The sequence below is a fragment of the Chiloscyllium plagiosum genome, unplaced genomic scaffold (assembly GCF_037043375.1).
Source record: "Chiloscyllium plagiosum isolate Xiang-an unplaced genomic scaffold, Cpla_swu_hap1 HiC_scaffold_4, whole genome shotgun sequence".
NCBI classification, from domain to species: Eukaryota; Metazoa; Chordata; class Chondrichthyes; order Orectolobiformes; family Hemiscylliidae; genus Chiloscyllium; species Chiloscyllium plagiosum.
In genome coordinates this window covers 34,178,833-34,199,236 of record NW_028270142.1, presented here as the reverse complement: position 1 = coordinate 34,199,236, position 20,404 = coordinate 34,178,833, and the positions used below count along the sequence as shown (strand labels likewise).

General features: G+C 42.0%; 1 long non-coding RNA gene across 1 annotated transcript in view; it reads right to left on the bottom strand.

Moving 5' to 3' along the window:
* Positions 1-20,129, bottom strand: part of LOC148150108 (uncharacterized) — a 56,714-nt gene extending 36,585 nt beyond the window's left edge. Inside the window, exon 1 of the long non-coding RNA XR_015756824.1 lies at positions 19,929-20,129. This is a non-coding gene — a long non-coding RNA (uncharacterized LOC148150108). The remainder of the gene's footprint in view (positions 1-19,928) is intronic.
* Positions 20,130-20,404: the final 275 nt, after the last annotated feature.

The window sequence follows — 20,404 nt, the reverse complement described above, 5'->3', positions numbered from 1 at the left end:
CAAAGTTTTGTGGTAATAAATAAAATTTCTACTACTGTGCATCAGACTCCTATCATGCTGGGCTCTGAGTTCCAATCACTCAGAAATTGACTAAAGTAGGTCTGCCCAAGTCATCTCAGGCAAAGGGACAGAAGTACCGCAGCCTGCTTCTGGAAGAGCTGGCAATGTCAGAGGACATTATGCCACAGTGATGGTGAAACGTTGATTTTCCTGCTCCTCGGATGCTGCCTGACCTGCTGTGCTTTTCCAGCACCACTCTAATCTAGACTCTGGTTTACAGTATCTGCAGTCCTTGTTTTAACCAGTGTTGTGCCTAATGTCTGCTTGCTTTTCTGGATTGATGTTTTATGTGTGGTGTCTTGGTTTGGATTGAGTTTGACTGACTACAGTCAGGGAGTTTGGAAGTTTATCCTTGGGTCAGCATCTCTGAACAGCCTCCTGTTCTGCCTCATTGTTGGCACTTGCACAAGTGCACACCAGGTGATTTGTTATTGATGCTTAGGATATTAAAATAGAAGGTGAGTACAGCAAAGATGTTGTTATTTAATGAGTTCCATATTCCATTTTTTAAATCATCACATTAAAAGAGACAGCCATGTTTCTCTGCCATTCAAAGCCTGTATTACATCATGTTGCACTGCTAATTGACTCCTCTTCAATGTTCCTGGGAGGCATCCTGAGGTTTGTTGTCCCATTACATCATGTCTGCCAAGGCCTTCCCTGTCTTGAATGCCAGGTTGTGAACAGAGCAGCAGGCTATGACAGTTAGTGAGACACCAAACAGAGGGGAAAATTGCAGACATCCACCTGCATGGACCAAACATTGAAGTCTCATTGTAAACAAATCACTGGTTTGTTCAAGAATGGTACTGGTAGATGTGAGTCTCTCATTTTCTGCATCTCAGCCTCTGTCCATAGATTTTGTACTGCCCCTTGTCTCCAAAAGTTAGACCTCTAATGCCAATGGACAGAACCCATCTGTGACACCTGGGAATGCCTACAGTTATAGAAATTGTGATTATTTCCAAGATATTGGACACTCACAAGTTACACATGGATGGAGCAAGAAACACCTTTTTAGTTCAGAAATCCCTCAGGTAGTCCTGAGGAAACTTTGACCACATGCAGGCAATCAATGACACCTTGTATCTTGGCAATCAGTAACACATGCAAAGTCTTTGGCTCTCTTGGCTTGGCTAACATTATTGGTAGTCAATGAAATGAAGTTATTTTCTCATCCAAACATTGCAACTTTCATTACCTTTGTGTGAAGGTGAGTTGCACAAAGGTTTCCAGATTGCCCTCCATGTATAAAAGTTCAAGGCCATGTTGTGTTGAGAGTGACAGGCATACGGTGACCACCAATACAATTTGAAGTGACCTCCCCAGCTAGCAATTCACAAAGGTATGTCAGTGTCTCTCTGGAGAGAGACTGGTGCTCTGAAAGCTGAAGGTATTTCATCCTTTGTGTCTCTGCACAGTCTAATGTCTTCTTACCAGACTGCCTGCTGTTGGTGTCTGTGTTGTGTAGATCCCTGTGCAGCAGCAGGTCCCTCAGTACCTATACAATGGGGGTATTCCTTACCCTGGACACCAGGCTTCCTTGTCTCTTCCTCCTTCCCTCCTCATTGGAGAAGAAGATTACTCCAGAATAGAGAATCTCCATGGGGGACTAGTGGGTTCCAGTCCCTCTGCTGACATCCTGAGCAACCAGTACATCATTTTCATTGCACTTCCTTTCCTTTCAGTGCCTCCTTATTTGTTGTGCCAGCATAAAATAGATAATGTTTAATAAGATCCAAACACCACCATCTTCACCAGCAGATTCTGCTGTTCCATACAATCATGGTCCCACTTGTAGGCCTTTGTATCCATTGGGCTGCTTCCTCATACTTGGCCTCTCTTATTCCCAACATTGTTCCTAAGTGACAGCTGAAAAATGCATTGAGCAACACAATGTCACAGTTAATTTGGTCTTTAATGAGGACAATTGCCTGTTAATTGGATTTGTAAAATTGGCAGACAGACTTTTGATTTCAATGCACCCCCCACCCCCCCCACACTAATTATTGGAGCCAGACAAGATGGGATCAGGTTGCTGACCCATTGTCATCATAGTACATTTTACATAAATATGTAGAAATCGTGGGTGTGATTCACCCGATTTGCAGTCATAAAATTCAGCTGCATGTCTCAGGATCTCGTAACCTCACAGTAAATTGTCACATTGAATAGGAAAGGGCATAATATAATTGATATGGACTGCAGTCCATCAGAAAGTGCAAGACATGCATACTCATAGTGACCCAAAATTTGCTGGAGCAGGTATCCTACAGTAAATGCCTGAAGTTAGATTTTATTCTTCAACTTTCTGCTCAATTAATTGTGTCACAAAAGTGTGAATTGATAGTGATACGGGCCATCTGGGACCTCCGAACAAGTCTATTTCCTTGACCATTATTTGTATCTACAGTGAAAGAAACAGCAAATGGTGGAGAAGGAAATGTGTTGAATTAAAGTGAAATTAGGTGCAGAAAGAGAAATAAAGCAAGAAATAGAGAATTAAATACATTGTGGAAGGGTCACTAAACGTTGACTCTGATTTCTACCACAGATGCTGCCACACCTTTAAGCCTTTCTAGCAATTTGTTTTTCTTAAAGAAAGAAATGTTTGAAGAGGAAAAAAAATGAAGAAAAAGTGTTTTTAAAAAATTAAATACATCCAGGAGAGAGATTTCACATCTGCAATTTGCTAGAAACCCTACTCTTTCTCTTCTGTCCATTTCCTTTCTTGTCCATTTTCCCCATTCCTTTCTGTCCCTCACTCCCTCTCCCTTTCCTATCCTTCTCTTTTTCTGCCCTGCCTCTCACACTTGATGTCCCCCTCCTTCTTCCACAGTCATTCCCAGTCCCATAAATTTTCTTTAATTTCACCCACAGGGAAGATATTTCTAGTGTAAACAAACCTAAAGCCCAACTAATATAGTGGAAGGCTTTTGGAACCAAATAATGACGCAATATCGGAAGGAATACGATTTCAGCCAAAGCTGGTTATCTTAGTATTATTGAATGACAGCTTAATAAAACGGAAAAAATATCCTTTCCAAACTCAATTTTTAATAAACAACTCAAACTGAGTTCCCATTCAATTTGATTCTGTGTGCATTGTAGAATGGGGCATACAGTTTTTCTACAGTCAGATTTTTTTCTGAAAAGACCATGCTCTCATTTGTGTAATTTGTCCCTAATATGCCCCTAGTGTCTCATTATTTTGGTTGATTTTCTACTAGTTTTACGTGGATTCTCTTCTATTTTATAACTTGTTCATTTGGCTTTGACAGTGAAATAGTCAAGTCCTTTCACCTCACGTGACCCTATTCTGCTATATATTGAGACCTCCTTTCAGTTCCCAAGTGCACATCCACTGTTGGATACTGATAGAGCTAAACAAAACTTACCAATTGAAAAACAAGCCAAAATGTTTAGCAAATGACAAAACAGGTAGGGGGGAGGGGTAGCATGGTATCAATGATGAAAGAAGGGCAACCAATTTGAACAATTGGTAGTTTTATTAAGGGTAGTTTTCCATGGGTGCCAGCATTTCAGCAGATAGCCATTCCAACTCTCCCCTCACCCACACCCCACCATGCCTGGAAACATGTACAAGTTGCCAGGTGTGCGCAGGCAGCTTCCCTTTGAGAGTGGGAGGGAGGGTGGCATATGAAAGACATTCTGTGACACACGGGTGGGTCTGCTAGCAGCAGATTTCTCCATCACCCTGACTTAAAGTCAGATGTGTCTAATGCTCACCCATGTGAGGGGTGCCTCAGATGGAGGTATCTTCACATTCCTTTGCTGCCTCAGCATTGGCCATCTCTTTCAGTGGCACTGGCAAGACTGGCCCTCTGATCGTACCAGTTTCAGCATTAGCTACACCGTCCTTAATCGATTGCCCCCTCCCACCTGCCAGCTTGTAAATTGCTTCTGTCTGCAATATCACTGGGAAAGCCCACTCAGAAGCCAATGACTGGAACTCCATCCTTTCAGTAAAAACTTACCCAAAGAGACAGATTTATATCACCCAGTAAATTATTCAGCTTTGTGAATCAGTAATTTGCATCATGATTTGGACTTTTTTTCATTCATTCATAGAGTTGGGCATCACTGGCCAGGCCAACATTTTCTGTGCATTCCTAATTGCCCTGGAGAATATGGTGGTGAACTTCCTCCCTCCTTGAAACTCTGCTCTTGGACTATAGAGATACCCAGAATGCTGATAAGAGTGAGTGCCAGGATTTTGATACAGCGGCAATGAAGGAAAGGCAATAAGTTCAAAATTTCAAAAGACAGGCAATGACATCTCCAATAAGAGACAATCTAACCAGCGCCCTTGACATTCAGTGACTTTACCATCACTGAGTCCCCCCATTATCACTAACTTGGTGGTTATTGAACAAAAACTCAGCTGAACTCACTCTGTAAATAGTGACCACAACAGCAGATTAAAGGCTAGGAATACAGGAGCAACTAACTAACTTCCAGACTCCGAAAGTCTGTCCATCATATTCAACGCACATCAGGAGTCTGATGGAATAGTCCCCACTATTCCATCAGACTCCTGCCATACTTTGAGTAGAGCTTGAATAACACTCAACAAATTTGACACCACCCAGGACAAAGCAGTCCACTTGATTGGCATTGCATCTACTCCCTCCATCACAGTATTTATCTGGTGAGTTCAGTTGAGCTTTTGGTCAATACTAAGCCAGTACTGGGTGGCATGTTGGCTCAGTGGTTAGCACTTTGGTCTCACAGCACCAGGGACCCAAGTTTGATTCCAGTCTTGAGTGACAGTCTGTGTACAGTTTGCACATTCCCCCCATGTCTATGTGGGTTTCCTCCGGGTGCTCCAGTTTTCTCACATGGTCCAAACATGTGCACGTTAGGTGGATTAGCCATGCTAAATTGTCCATTCTGCCAGGAACATACAGACTGGATGTATTAGCCATGGTAAATATGGGGTAATGGGATGGAGGGGTGAGGGATGGGGTGGGAGGATTGGGTCAAGTCTGAGTGTCAGTGCAGACTTGATGGGCCGAATGGCCTGTTTTTGCACTGTATGAATTCTAAGATTCAGCCAAAATCCTTTGACACTTGTGGAAGATTCCTGAACATTATTTGAAAGGATATGTCTAAATCCCTCAGTCAAAAAGTTGCTCTTATGATGTTTGTGCAGCATGGCTGCTGTTTTTAACTACATTTTGTATTTTATTTATTTGTAGCATTTTGAGGCAACTTGAGGATGTGAAAGATGTCAAACAAATGCAAACTCCACTTTTTCCTTCACTGAAGGCTTTGAAATATATAAATGTCACCATTCTCCTTTTCCATCTCATATTTCCTCATTCCCCTTTCTTCATTCCCTTATTTTTGACCACTTTCTCTGATGTATTATTTCTTTGCCTCTGCTCCTCTCAATATATCTTAAGGTGAAGCATTCTTTGCACAGATTAATTAATTAGTTGCTTGAAAATTAGGTGACTCAGAGTAGATAGGAAAGTTAGATTAGAATAGGAGGCACATGTGGAAACAAATAGCACTGAGTTCATGGAGTGATTGGGGTACTTTTGTGCTAAAGTATTCCCAGATAATCCTAGAATCCCTACAGTGTGGAAACAGGCCATTCAGCCTAACAAGTCCACATCCACCCGTTGAAAAGTCATCCACCCAGACCCATTCCCCTACCCTATTACTCTATATTTACCCCTGACTAATGTATCTAGTCTACATATCCCTGAACACTGGGCAATTTAGCATGGCCAATTCATATAACCTGCACATCCTTTGGACTGTGGGAAGAAACCGGAGCACCTGGAGGAAAGCCACAGAGACATGGGGAGAATGTGCAAACTCCACACAGTCACCTGAGGCTTGAATCGAATTCTGGTCCCTGGTGCTGTGAGGCAGCAATGCTAACCACTGAGCCACCATGCAACGATTCTATGTAGCTTGTCCAATGAAATCTGTAAAATGGAGTAAGATTTTCATCCCAAGTAACAGAAACTTGCTTCTTCTAGATAATTTGCATCTAAAACAAATCAAAGCACTTCCCCTCAGGAGCTAATGGCATTACCAGTGCTGAAATCCCTGTCTTGAAGCTAAAACTGGACTGGACCTGTCCTATAAATACTGTGGCTACAGGAGCAGGTGAGAGACTGGAAATTTTGCTGCAAATAACACACTTACTGCTTCCTCAAGTTCTGTCTACAAGGCACAAGTCAATGGAAAGTTAATCAAGCTGGTGGCACATGAGTTCTGACCTCCACTGAGGTTAGAACCAACCTCCGCTGACCTAACCTCAAATGAACGCCTACTCCTATATGAATGGTATACTTTTCTCTGTAGAATGAATTGACTTATGTTTTAAATTATAGAGACTTTCAATTATCTCACAATTATATCAGTTATTTCTTGACTTTGGCTCTGCCTTCAACACCATAATTCCAATCAAACTCAATTCCAAACCCTAAGACCTAGGACTCTGCTCTCCCTCTGCAACTGGATCTTTGACTTCCTGACCAGCAGAATGCAATCAGTAAGGATAGGCGACAACACTTCCTCCACGATAATCCTCAACATCGGTACCCTACAAGGCTGAGTACTCAGCCCCTTATTATACTCCTGTACACTCTCAACTGTGTGGCCAAATTCTGCTCTAATTCTATTTACAAATTTTTGACACCATCACAGTGTATTAAATCATAATTAACAACAAGACTGAGTATGATAAAGAAATAAAGAGTTTAGTGACTTGGTGTAAAGACAAAAATCTTTCCTTTAATGCCATCATCTGCTTTAGGAAGTGGAGTAGAGCACATGTCCCTGTCTGTACCAATGATGCTGAGGTGGAGATGATCAAGAACTTCAAGTTCCTAAGAGTAAATATCACAAAAAATCCACCTGGTCCCTCTATATCAATGCTATGGTCAAGAAAATACACTAATGCCTTTAACCCAATAAGGAAGGAAGGAAATTCAGCATGTCCATAATGACTCTTACCAATTTTCATAGATGCACCACAGAAAGCATCCTATCCGGCTGAATCATAGTGTGGTATGGCAACTGCTTTGCCCAAGACTGCAAAGTGCATCATGAAAACCAGTCTTCCTTACATTGACTCCGTCTACACTTCCCGCTACCTTGTGAAAGCAGCTAACATACTCAAAGACCCCTTCCAACCCAGTTATACTCTCTTCCAACCTCCTCCATTGGGCAAAAGATAAAATGTTTGAAAATATATACCAACTGTACAGGACATTGGTTAGGCCACTTTTGGAATATTGTGTGCAATATTTTTGTGGTCTCCTTCCTATCCGAAGGATGTTGCAAAACGTGAAAGGTTTTAGAAAAGGTTTATAAGGATGTGCCAGAGTTGGAGGATTTGAGCTACAGGGAGAGGCAGAATAGGCTGAAGCTGTTTTCCCTGGTGCATCGGAGGCTAAAGGGTGACTTTATAGAGGTTTATAAAGTCATGAGGGGCATGATTAGAGTAAATAGACAAGGTCTTTTCCCTGGGATGTGGGAGTCCAGAACTCTAAGGAATAGGTTTAGATGAGAGGGGAAAGATGTAAAAAGGACCTGAGGGGCAACTTTTTCTCAGTGTGGTGCATGTATGGAATGAGCTGCCAGAGGAAGTAGTGGAAGGTGGTACAATTTCAACATTTAAAAGGCATCTGGATGGGTATATGAATGGGAAGAGTTTAGAGGGATGTGGGCCAAATGCTGGTAAATGGGACTAGATTAGGTTAGGATATCTGTTCAGCATGGATGAATTGGACTGAAGGGTCTGTTTCCATGCTGTACTTCTCTAAGACTCTATAGCTGATTCAAGCACAGCTTCTTCCCTGCTATTAGCAGACTTTTGAATGAAACTCATGTATTAAAGTTGATCTTTCTCTGCACTGTCTCTATAGCTGTAACGTTATATTTTGCATTCTGTTCTATTACCCTCATGTACTTATGTTAAGTATGATTTGTCTGGTTAGCACAAAAAATACTTTTCACTGTATTTCAGTACATGTGAAAATAATAAATCAAATCAGTTATCTACAAACTATCAAGTCAGTGACAATGTTTGGTACTGTTGCGCGATCTAAAATCTGAAGGCTGTCTGGATTAGCTGCGCAGACAGGAAGTACAGAGCACTGACAGTTATGCAGGATCATGTCTCGATCAACCATGCCTGGCATCCTGGCTCAAGTTTCCCACAGACAAGGCTACAGTAGCAGGTGTTGTACACATCATTGCATCTAGCTTTATTAACCCCATTTCAGGCTGTGAATGACCCGGATGCACGTTCCAAAGTATTTCTAATGAATTGCTGAACAACTCAGGATCTCTCCAGAGGATCTTGTTAACTCACCCCCCACACCAGAAGAATTCACAGCTGTTCAATGAATTTGACCAGGCTAAATATAAACAAAACATGAAGCTGCTAGTTTAGATTTAGACTCTGTAATGGACGCCTGTGAAAATTCCAGTCACTATAGTGAGGAAAACGTGTGTCATTGCTGTGCAAATCTTTACATTCTCTGCACAATTTAATAGGAGTAGGATTTCACAAGAAGTAAGCAGTGATGGCTATAGGTGAATTGGCATTTATTTTTGCCATGAACGCAGGGAAAAAAAAAGAGGTTGGGTCTGTTTCGGGGTCAGAAACCCTTTGGACGGAGGGAGTTGTCGGACTGTTTAAGTCCTTATCTGCATGCGGGTATGGAATAAGGTTTCCTGTTTGATTAGACGCTGGTGGGGTGGAAATGGAGATGGGTCAGATCAAGTGTGAAACTCATTTAGAGACTCATCGCTGAGGCTCCTGGCTGTGCTGAAGAAGAGAATGGTGTGTCATGTCAAAGCCTTCTACTGACCTAAGGAGAGGAGATATGACATCAGAGAGTCAGGACCAACAGTGAGGGTAGGGCTGCCGATCTCTTCATTCATATAGATCTCATCACCATTGTTACCTCTCACGTGGGAAAGGTCCTTTTCTTAAAAGGTAGCTGGAAGGGGAGGCTTAACTGGAGAATGGTAACAAGTGGAGAGGCAGAGGTGAGACCCATGGAGACCCTGGATCCAGAAAGAATTCAACAATCTCAACCATTTTAGTGAAGTGACTACCCTCTCAACCTTTGGACAGGCCTCAAGGACAATTCAGTAGCTACAACAAATGAGGAGCCGCAGGGGGGCACATTCATGAAGCTGTGAGGGGTTTGTGCCCATAGCAATTATGGAGCCCCTCCGAACAGCTCAGAGCCAGAGCACTGCTGAGGACCTGTTACCACTGTGCTCCTAATAGATAGCAGCAGTTGTCAGTGGACATGAAGGACACAGTGCCTTACCGTGGTCTGTTTTGTCCTCACAGACTAGCTCACGCATGTTGTGAAAGAGAACATTCAGACAGAATACCTGTTTATTTGAATAAACCTCATGGAGGAAGAGGCCAGGATGGTTGGATTTGAGCAAACTACAGCTCTGGGTATACATGCAGATTTCAGAGGGTAAAAATGGTCATTAAAGGGATAGGGATATTAAACCCCGTCTGACAACATGTCATATACTGAGTAACATTGGGTCACCTCAGCACTGCAGAGGCTACCAGTTTCCCACACTGGCTCCTATCAATTCTTCTGTCTCCCACTGATGCTGACTTCTACCTCACTGCACACATTTCCTCGACGTCCACTGGTCCCTGAGCTACAAAAAGGAGAAGTAGCAGTCCTGTCACACCTTACAATACAAATGTCCTCACCTCTGTGAGTCTTCACACATGTAGATATGGTGATGCAGGATGGTCATTACATGAGGTGACAGAGGCAGAGGAGCAGCTGTGGTCAGTATCAATTCAAGAATGGGGAACAGAAACAGCCATATTGGAGGGCACAGGATAGGAGGCTGTACCTAGACCAGCAGCAATCCTCACAATGCACCCTCATCATCCTCAGCGTCTTTGTCCTCTCTGACAGACCAGCTACACGTTGGTGCCGTGTTGGAGGATGCCTGTACAATATCTCTAAAGGCTGCCCCAGTGGCACCTTGATAATAGGTAAGCCCATTAATGGGCACCTCAACCACAAGCAGATGTGCATGATCAGGCTGTCTCCACTAACCCAAGCCCACAAGGTGAGCTCCAAGCATAAGAATAGTCAGACTGGGAGGCCACCACATCCTGGAGAGCATAAAACAGGCCATTATTATGTTTTTCTGTTATCTCTGTTAACTATTCTCATCATTTCTAAAGTTTACATAGAAGTTATAATATACACATATCAGGGAGACATTTCATTGCTGCTGTGACAGGCTAATTAGTGAAAGACAGAATGGGATCTTTCTTGATGAGGGCAAAGCCTCAGGGCAGATATCCTTCCTTCATTGCAGTAAGGAATTAGATGTTCCAGTTTGCATCTTACATGCATATGTCTGAGGGATCTCAGACACCCTACCCTCAACCTGGATCAGATGAGCTCAGCTGAAATTTCCCTGAATCAGGAGATCGCTGAAAGTCTTGGCATTCACATGTGCCCTTTATGCCTTGAACTATGCACGGTAGTCTGCTTTTGTAGTTGGAGCAGCACTTCATTCATCTTAATGTCCCTCTACCCTCATACCACTTCATTCTCACTTCTGGCCCCTGTTCCTCCTAACTGAACAGCCTGCTTCCATGGACTTACTATCAATTCGTCTGGACAGACATGTTATAGAGAACATAGCAAACCATTGCAATGGGTGAGATCCTTTCAGGAAGGTATTGTAAGGAGCCATCCAATTACTCCAGCCATCAGAATCACCTCATCAAAACCGTAATGGTCAGCTCGATGGTGGTCATAGTGAGCTGATGTCATTATTATAGTATCTCTGTGCTGTTTGCATAGAAGGATGAGTGGTCACCTATTGAAGAGATCTGACCTACCCCTTCAAACCTAACTGTTGATTTTAAGTGGATGGAATGAAGAACTACAGGAAGTGGGACTGTTGGAGGAAGAGCAAGTCATGATAGCTGCCAAGATAGTGAATGTAAACTTAAAGGAAGCTTTTTTCTTTTGTGGTCACAAACCAGTTGAACATTAAAAGGGGTGGAAATATTTCCTGTAGATAGAACTGGCTGACTGGTTTTGGTTATTTGATCACCAGCATGGGTGACATCAATGATGCCATACACCTGTGAGAATCCAGTGATGGCAATGAAACCCACTGTCCTCTATGCCAGTCGGTCATGGCTGCTCTGCAGAGATGCTTAAATGGGATTTAGACAAGTTGAGTAAGGGGGCAAAGTCATGGCAAATGAAGTATAATGTGAATAAATGGGAGGTTAGCATAAGCAGAAAGGCAAATTGAATTGAATTTATTGTCATGTGTACCAAGGCACAGTGAGAAGGTGGATTATTCTTTGAATGGTAAAAGATTAGGAAAGGGAGCACTGAGATCTGAGTGTCCTTGTACACCAGTCACTAAGTAATCTTGCAGGTGCAGCAGGTGGTAATGAAGGCAAATGGTATGTTGGCCTTCATAACGAGAGGATTGGAGTACAAGATCAGGTATAATTTTGTCTTGCTGTAATTTTTGATGGTCTTGCTGAGATCACACCTGGAATACTGAATGCCATTTTGGTCTCCTTATCCCAAAACATGTTCTGGCTATGGAAGGAATGCAAAGAATATTTACCACCCTAATACTTAGGATAGCAGGACTGGTGTAAGAAGAACACTGGATAGGTTCAGAGTATATTCATTGGACTTTAGAAGAATGATAGGTGGTCTCATAGAAACCGTTAAAATTCAAACAGAACTAACCAAGGTAAATGCAGGAAAGAAGTTCCCAATGACTAGGAAGTCTAGAAGCAGGGTCACAGTCTAAGGATATAGAGTAGGCTATTTAGAACTGAGATGGGGAGAAATTTCATCACCCAGAGAGTGGTGAGCCAATGGAATTGTTAATCATAGAAGCAGTTAAGGCCAAAACATTGAATGCCTTAAAGAAGATGTTAGTCTAGGTTTTAGGGCTAAAGGGATCAAAGGGTATGGGGAGAAAGCAGGAGTAGTGTACTGAGTTTGATGATTAATTACATACCAATTGGCTAAGCTTTTCCAAGTGCTAGCCTTGGTTCAGCCTGGGCTCTGATGTTATACAAAATTGTAGCTTCAACCTCTCCAGCTCAGGAATCAAATTTATAATCTATGCTGATACTTCCTGCATTATCGGAACTGCTGTCTTTTTAATTAGACAGAGAATATATAAACAGTCCCTTTGGAGTTTAATACATACATGAGCAAGTAGTCCTAATCAAACTTATCCACTCTATTCCATATTCAGTCAACCACTTTTATTTCATTCAGTTATCCAACTTAATCTTGATTATTATCATTTCTGCATTAAGCACTAACCTTGAACCAAAGCCTCAGTTCTGTGTGAAGATGTTTCTCTTGCTGTGTTCTGAATTTCTCCCACAGAAATTCAAGAAATTTAACAAACATCACACTGATATCCCATCTGCTCTCTCAGGTGGACATGGGAGAACCTGTGATTCTATTTGAAGAGCAGGGGGAGTGTTCAGCGTCCTGATCAAAACTTTACTCCTCAACTAATGCCACCAAAATCTGATTTTCTGGTCATGATCTAAATGCTGCATGTGAGAGCTAGCTGTGTATAAAGTAACTGCCAAAGTTCTCCGATGTTACAATAATGACGAGACTTTAAAATTGACTGTAAAAAGCGTTGGGACTTCCTCAAGCCAGGCGTGGTACTTTATCAATGCAGATTTGTTCTTATCACCTTGAGATGGAAGTAATTACTTCTTCTTTGCTCTCCAAATTCCACATTTCCAATAAATTATAGATATACTTTTCTGCTTTACCTCCCACTGTAGATTAGTTTTATTTGTTTAAAATGAACACATTTTATTTATTTGTTAATTTATTCTTTCCTCAAAACTTTCCCCTGTTATTTGTATCCATATAATCATTTCTCCTCTTCTATTTCCCAAAGTAGATTTACAGATCGTACACAGGGTGAGACAGAGGCCAACCTGTGACTGAATCTCCAAAGCTCAGCACCCAGCTGGCTCTTGGACTGATCAAGTGATGAATGAACAGTCTGTCAGATTCTCTGATGCAATTTGAAAGATTCCATGCCAACAGTTTCTCTCGTAAATATCTCCTAGCCACAGTGCAAATATTAACCTTCTTCAATTTCATCTCAAACAAAACCACTACTTCAGAATTTTAATTTAATTGTTTGACTTGCGTAAAATATTGTAAACATTCTAATTGAAAATGTTATTTCCACAATCATATCTGACTGTTGTCATTTATAAATGTTCTGTTATTACTTGTGACTTGAGTTGTCATGGTGAATTCTGGGTTTAGCACATACTGGATAGAATTAACAATGGTATTCCATACCTCTTTCCAGTACTTTTCTTTGCCTCACAGTCTCTCTCATTCTCTCTCTCTCTCTCTCTATCTCTCTCAGGCATACACACAGACAGTCATACAGATTGCCCTCCACAAGGTGATAACCTCAGTATCTTGCCCTGACTTGCCCTTCTACTCCTCAGCCTGCTCTCATCCTTGCCATTGAACACAATCCCTTGCTGCTCAGATGTCCTGATTTCTTCCAGTATCCTTGACAGTCCCGGCAGTGCTCATGACTGAGATCTCAGACTTAAAGAGCTGCCAGACAATCAGATTAACCAGCAGCTCTCGATGGCAAGATTGTAGGGCAGGGGTCATATGCTGAGCTTGTTGAAGCCCCACTCACTCACTGCTGTTTGAAGTCAGTTTGTTCACAACCAACTTTTCTAACAGTGGGAAGTGGTGGCAAGCAACATGATCCTTCCCCCAACTTATATATCCACCCCATCGACCAGATGCACAGAGGTGCTCACACACATATACATTCACAAATGCACACATACTACCAGAAATAGAAGATACAGATAGACATATGAACTTTGAGGAAAGAAAACAAAACTGTGGAAATCAGAAAGAGAAAATAGAAATTTCTGGAATAACTCAGCAAATCTGGCAGCATCTGTGGAGACAAAGCAAAGTTAACATTTTGCGTCCAGTGACCCTTCAGAACCATTTTTCTTCTTTTCAAAGTCTTCTGAAGAAAGGTCACTGGACCTGAAACGTTATCTCTGCTTTGTCTCCACAGATGCTGACAGACCTGCTGAGCTTTTTCAGCAAGTTGTTTGTGCTTTAGATTTTCAGGTACAGGTGCACTTAAAAACCCATATTCACAAAGATTTAGATACACATTCATCCATGTATACAGATTCACCTGCACAAGGACACAGATGAATTTGTATGTTGTATGTGCTCTGTCTTTAACAGAGTTCATCTTAAATAAAGTTCTGTGCTGTGTATACACTGGCCCAGGTATTCCAGTGGACTATTCAAACTAGAGTTGAGTATCAGGACCATGTGGAATCCCAAATACAGCTGAGTCCACAGGAAGTGACAAGGAAAATGTATTTCCCTGTGGGGAATTCCACACAGTTTGGAAGCCTCCAAAGACTCCATTCAAGTCAGAGAATTCAAAGGCTATAACTTCATTTAATCTAAAATTTACCCAGGTAATGCTGGAGGCCTAAAAGCTATCAGAACCACCTCACCCACTCTGACCCAACCCAATCACACTCAAAACCCCACGATGCCATTGTGTTTCTCTGGCAGATTGACAGTCTACTCTCCTTGTCAGTCATTTTTATTTATTCATTCACAGAATGTGAGTGTCACTGTTATTGGCCAGCTGTTATTGCCTATCCCTAATTGCCCAGAGGGCAGTTAAGTGTCAACCACATTACTCTGGGTCTGGAGTGATCTGTAGACCAGACCAGGTAATGATGGCAATTCCCTTCCCTAAAGGACATTAGTGACCTAGATGGCTTATTCTGATACTCCACATTCTGCCATTAGTGGGATTTGAACCCAGGTCCCCAGAATATTAACTGGGTCTCCAGATTACTATTCTAGCAATAATACCACTAAGACCATTGCCACCTCTCTAATATGCCCCCAGATCAGAGGTCCCTCTAATTTTTCTCCCCTGCATAACAGCGATTTCCAGAACTGGATATCAAAGCTGCCATCGGCATGCGAATACTGATCATCATGCGCAGAACTGAGCACGGAGCTTAGAGAGAACATTGCCCCCCGATCCAACATCCCTCTGTCACTGCCTGCCCCACCAGCCATGATACTTTCTCCCCATCTGCTGATGTAAATCCCCATTCCATAACTCGGCTTCCACAATTCCTAGCTCCTGTCTGGTCAGTTCCCCAAGAGTCGTCAAGGATGAGGCGATGTGTTGTTAACTTTTTTGTAGCATCGGGGGGGGTGGGGGGGCGGAGGTGAGATCACTGTCAGGGGATGACCATTGTCAGGATTGGAGAGGAGGAGGAGTGATCACTATCAGCAGCATGGAGATGAGGAGGGTGGTGACTTTCAGAGTAAGGGAGAGATGAATACTGTTGGGCAATTGGGGTTAAGGGAACGGTGATCACTATCAGAGGTGATAATGGTGAGGCGGTATTCACACTAAACAAAGGCCAGAAATGGGATAATGAATAGTCACACATGCAGCCTTGAGACAATTAAGTTTACCAGAATATGGATCCATTGCTGTGAAAAAGGAGACATGGTTTGACATCCCTGGACTATCCTGCATTACAAGGGAATAATTGAATGTGGATATCCTCACATTTACAAAAAGTCAGAATTTCTGTTAGGAACTGTGAATCTCAGTCTTAATGCAAAAAACTAAGCACTGAGTAGCACTGTGACTGTGATTGCCACTTTGCAGAATACCTGAGGCTTAAGTTGCAATCCTGCACACTAGTTAGCCTGCAGTTGGTCAGTAGTTGAATAGAAACCAATTGGTTTGCTGTGATATCTGCTTCTTAACTTGTAATATGTATTAGTAAGGCCTATGCAGTAAGGCAAAGAATAAATCCAGAGATAATCAGAGCATTTTAAAAAAGCAGCATATTAATCTTGGCTGACTTCAATTTTTTGTAGATATTTACTTGTGAGGCAACCTAGAATGAGAAGTCATAGTTTTAAGGTAAGGAGCAGCAGATTTAAAACAAAGAGGAGGGTCTCATAAGGTCATGAATCTGTGGAATTCATTGCACCAGAGTGTGGTGGATGGTGGAATATTGAATACATTTAAGGAGGAGATAGACAGACAGATGTTTAATTAGTGATGGGTTAAATGTCCATGGGAAGCAAGCAGGCAAGTGGAGTTGAGACCGAGATGAGTTCAGCCATGATTGTTTTATATAGCAGATTCAGTTCAAGGGGCTGAATTGTCTATTCCTGCTCCTAGTTCTGATATTCTGTATCTGGTCAGATGTAACATGTCCGGCTTGTATAAGTGCCATTTGTTCCAAAGTCAGTCCCAATTCTCCAGAATCTAAAGCTTTTCTGCAGCTGCCTTCAGGCACATTCATTTGGTTTATTTTCCTATTTCTGTACTCTCTTGCATGTGGCCCTGAAAACTCCAGACAGACACTGTTGGCTAATTTTCTACATTTCTCCCTAATGTCTGTTTTTTCTTGGACTGACTGGTTGTCATCCATTTCCTACCCATCTGCATGCACCCAACTTGTGGTATGACTACTCTCTGAAATTGTTATCTACAAAGCTCTCTGCCTCATGGATTCAAGTCAATGCCTCTAGCAACTGGTCAATCTCTGAAACTCTTGTCTGATTGTGCAGCAAATGACACTTTGTGCACATGGGTTCATCAAGGTAATGAGAAATGTGCACAACATGCCACAGGATAGCATTCCTCTTGGCTGTGGTGCTCTGCCATACTTTGATCTTTTATCTTTAAGTTGCTTTACTTGTATTATCTTTAGTTAGTTTTCCTTACATTAACTTAATTTAACCTTCTCTTACGCCATTAACTATGAACTGGAGATTAGTAGAAAATAGAAATTCCTTACCCCGTCTCACAAATTTTCCAGGATACAAATGCTATAGGAAAGATATAAAGAAAGGCAAGAGAGGAAGGGGAGTAGTGTTTTTGATAAGAAATACTTTACAGCTGTACTGATGGAGAATATTCCTGGAAATACATTCAGTGAATTTATTTCAGTGGAACTGAGAAATAAGAAAGGGACGATCACCTTAATGGGATTGTATTATAGACCCCCTAATAGTTAGTGGGAGATCTCTAGTTATCTGTAAGAATAATAGGGTGGTTATGGTAGGGTAATATCAATTTTCCAAACATAGACTAGGACTGCCATAATGATAAGGGTTTCAATGGAGAGGAATTTGTTAAGTGTGTACAAGACAATTTTCTGATTCAGTTTGTGGATGTACCTACTAGAGAAGATGCAAAACTTGACCTACTCTTGGGAAATAAGGCAGGGCAGGTGACTGAGGTGTCAGTGGGGGAGCACTTTGGGGCCAGCATCCATAATTCTATTCATTTTAAAATAGTGATGGAAAAGGATAGACCAGATCTAAAAGTTGAAGTTCTAAATTGGAGAAAGGCCAATTTTGATGGTATTAGGCAAGAACTTTCAAAAGCTGACTGGGGGCAGGTGATCGCAGTTAAAGGGTTGACTGGAAAATGGGAAGCCTTCAGAAATGAGATAACGAGAGTGCAGAGACAGTATATTCCTGTTCGGGTGAAAGAAAAGGCTGGTAGGTGTAGGGAATGCTGGATGATTAGAGAAAATTAGGTTTTGGTTAAGAAAAAGAAAGAAGCATATGTCAGGTACAGACAGGATAGATCGAGTGAATCCATATAACAGTATAAATGAAGTAAGAGTATACTTAAGAGGGAAATCATGAGGGCAAAAAGGGGACATGAGATAGCTTTAGCAAATAAGGTTAAGGCGAATCAAAAGGGTTTTTATAAATACATTAAGCACAAAGGGAAATTAGGGAGAGAATAGGGTCCCTCATCGATCAGCAAGACAGCCTTTATGTGGAGCTGCAGGAGGTGGGGGAGATACTAAATGAGTATTTTGCACCAGTGTTTACTGTGGAAAAGGACATGAAAGATATAGAATGTAGGGAAATAGATGGTGACATCTTGAAAAATGTCCATATTACAGAGGAGGAAGTGCTAGATGTCTTGAAATACATAAAGGTGGATAAATCCCCAGGACCTGATCAGATGTAACCCAGAACTCTGCGAGAAGCAAGGGAAGTGGTGGTGGGCCCCTTGCTGAGATATTTGTATCATTGATAGTCACTGGTAAGGTGCCGGAAGACTGGAGGTTGGCTAACGTGGTGCCACTCTTTAAGAAGGGCGGTAAGAACAAGCCAGGGAACTATAGACTGGTGAGCCTGACCTCAGTGGTGGGCAAGTTGTTGGAGGGAATCCTGAGGGATAGGATGTGAATGTATTTGGAAAGGCAAGGGCTGATTAGGGATAGTCAACATGGCTTTGTGCGTGGGAAATTATATCTCACAAACTTGATTGAGGTTTTTGAGGAAGTAAGAAAGAGGATTGATGAGGGCAGAGCGGTAGACATGTTCTATATGAACGTCAGTAAGGCATTCAACAAGGTTCACCATGGGAGACTGATTAGCAAGGTTAGATCTCAAGGAATACAGGGAGAACTAGCCATTTGGATATAGAACTGGCTCAAAGGTAGAAGAGAGACGATGGTGGTGGAGGGTTGTTTTTCAGACTGGAGGCCTATGACCAGTGGAGTGCCACAAGGATTGGTGCTGGGTCCACTACTTTTTATCATTTATATAAATGATTTGGATGTGAGCATAAGAGGTATACTTAGTAAGTTTGCATATGACACCAAAATTGGAGGTGTAATGCACAGAAAAGAAGGTTACCTCAGATTACAACAGGATCTTGATCAGATGGGCCAATGGGCTGAGGAGTGGCAATTGGAGTTTAATTTAGATAAATGTGAGGTGCTGCATTTTGGGAAAGCAAATCTTAGCAGGACTCATACATTTAATGGTAAGGTCCTAGGGAGTGTTACTGAACAAAGAGACCTTGGAGTGCTTCATAGCTCCTTGAAGGTAGAGTCACAGACAGATAAGATAGTGAAGAAGGTATTTTGTATGGTTTCCTTTATTGGTCAGAGTATTGAGTACAGGAGTTGGGAGGTCATATTGCGCTGTACGGTACATTGGTTAGGCCACTGTTGGAATATTGCAGGCAATTCTGGTCTCCTTTCTGTCAGAAGGATGTTGTGAAACTTGAAAGGATTTAGAAAAGATTTACAAGGATGTTGCCAGGGTTCGAGAATTTGAGCTACAGGGAGAGGTTAAATAAGCTGGGGCTGTCTTTCCTGGTGCATCAGAGGCTGAAGGGTGACCTTATAGAGGTTTATAAAATCATGAGGGGCGTGGATAGGGTAAATAAACAAAGTCTCTTCCCTGGGGTGGGCAAGTCCAGAACTAGAGGGCATGGGTTTAGCGTGATAGGGGAAAGATAAGAGCTCAAAGGGGCAACATTTTCATGCAGAGGGTGATGCATGTATGGAATGGGCTGCCAGAGGAAGTGGTGGAGGCTAGTACAATTGCAACATTTAAAGGGCATTTGGATGAATAGGAAGGGTTTGAAGAGATATGGGCTGGGTGCTGACAAGTGGGACTAGATTAGGTTGGGATATCTGGTCGGCATGGACGAGTTGGACCGAAGGGTCTGTTTCTAAGCTGTACAGCTCTATGACTCTATAAATCAACTGCCTCTCTTAAACCTATAAATTTTATTTTCCTGTGCTAGTTTAGAAATCTGTTTTTCAAAACTACTTGAATTGTAACGCAGTTGCTATACCAGATATTCTATACCAAACCAGCTCATTACTTTTCTGTGAATTTATGGAGAAATATTTTTCTCCTTCCCCCTTTTTGGTTATTTTATCCGGTCTGCTCACTTACCTTGTGGTGTTTTATTTCATGTCTGTTCTCTCTCCCCAGTTTTTTCTGTTCTCTTCTCTCTCCCTTCATATTTTGCTGGTTTCACTCTCTCTCACTCTTTTATCTGGTGTCCATTCTCTATCCTTGCACTGTTTTATTTAATCTGCTCTATTTCCCCTCGCACTGTTTTAGCTGGCCTCTCTCTGCCCTTGTGCTGTTGCATCTGGAATCAATGTGCTCCCAATCTCGTTCACTTTTTTTTAGCTTGTATCTACACTCTCATTCTCACTGTTTATCTAGTCCACTATTTCTCTCCTTGTGCTGTTTGATCTGATGTCCATGTTCTCTCACATTATTTTATGAAATGTGATCTGTCTGTTGTGCGGACTATTTATCAGGTTCTCATGTTCTATTGGCGTCTGTTCTTTCTCTCTCCCTTGCACAAGTGCTGCTTTATTTAGTGTCTGGTCCCTTTCTATTGCTGCTTTATCTAGCCA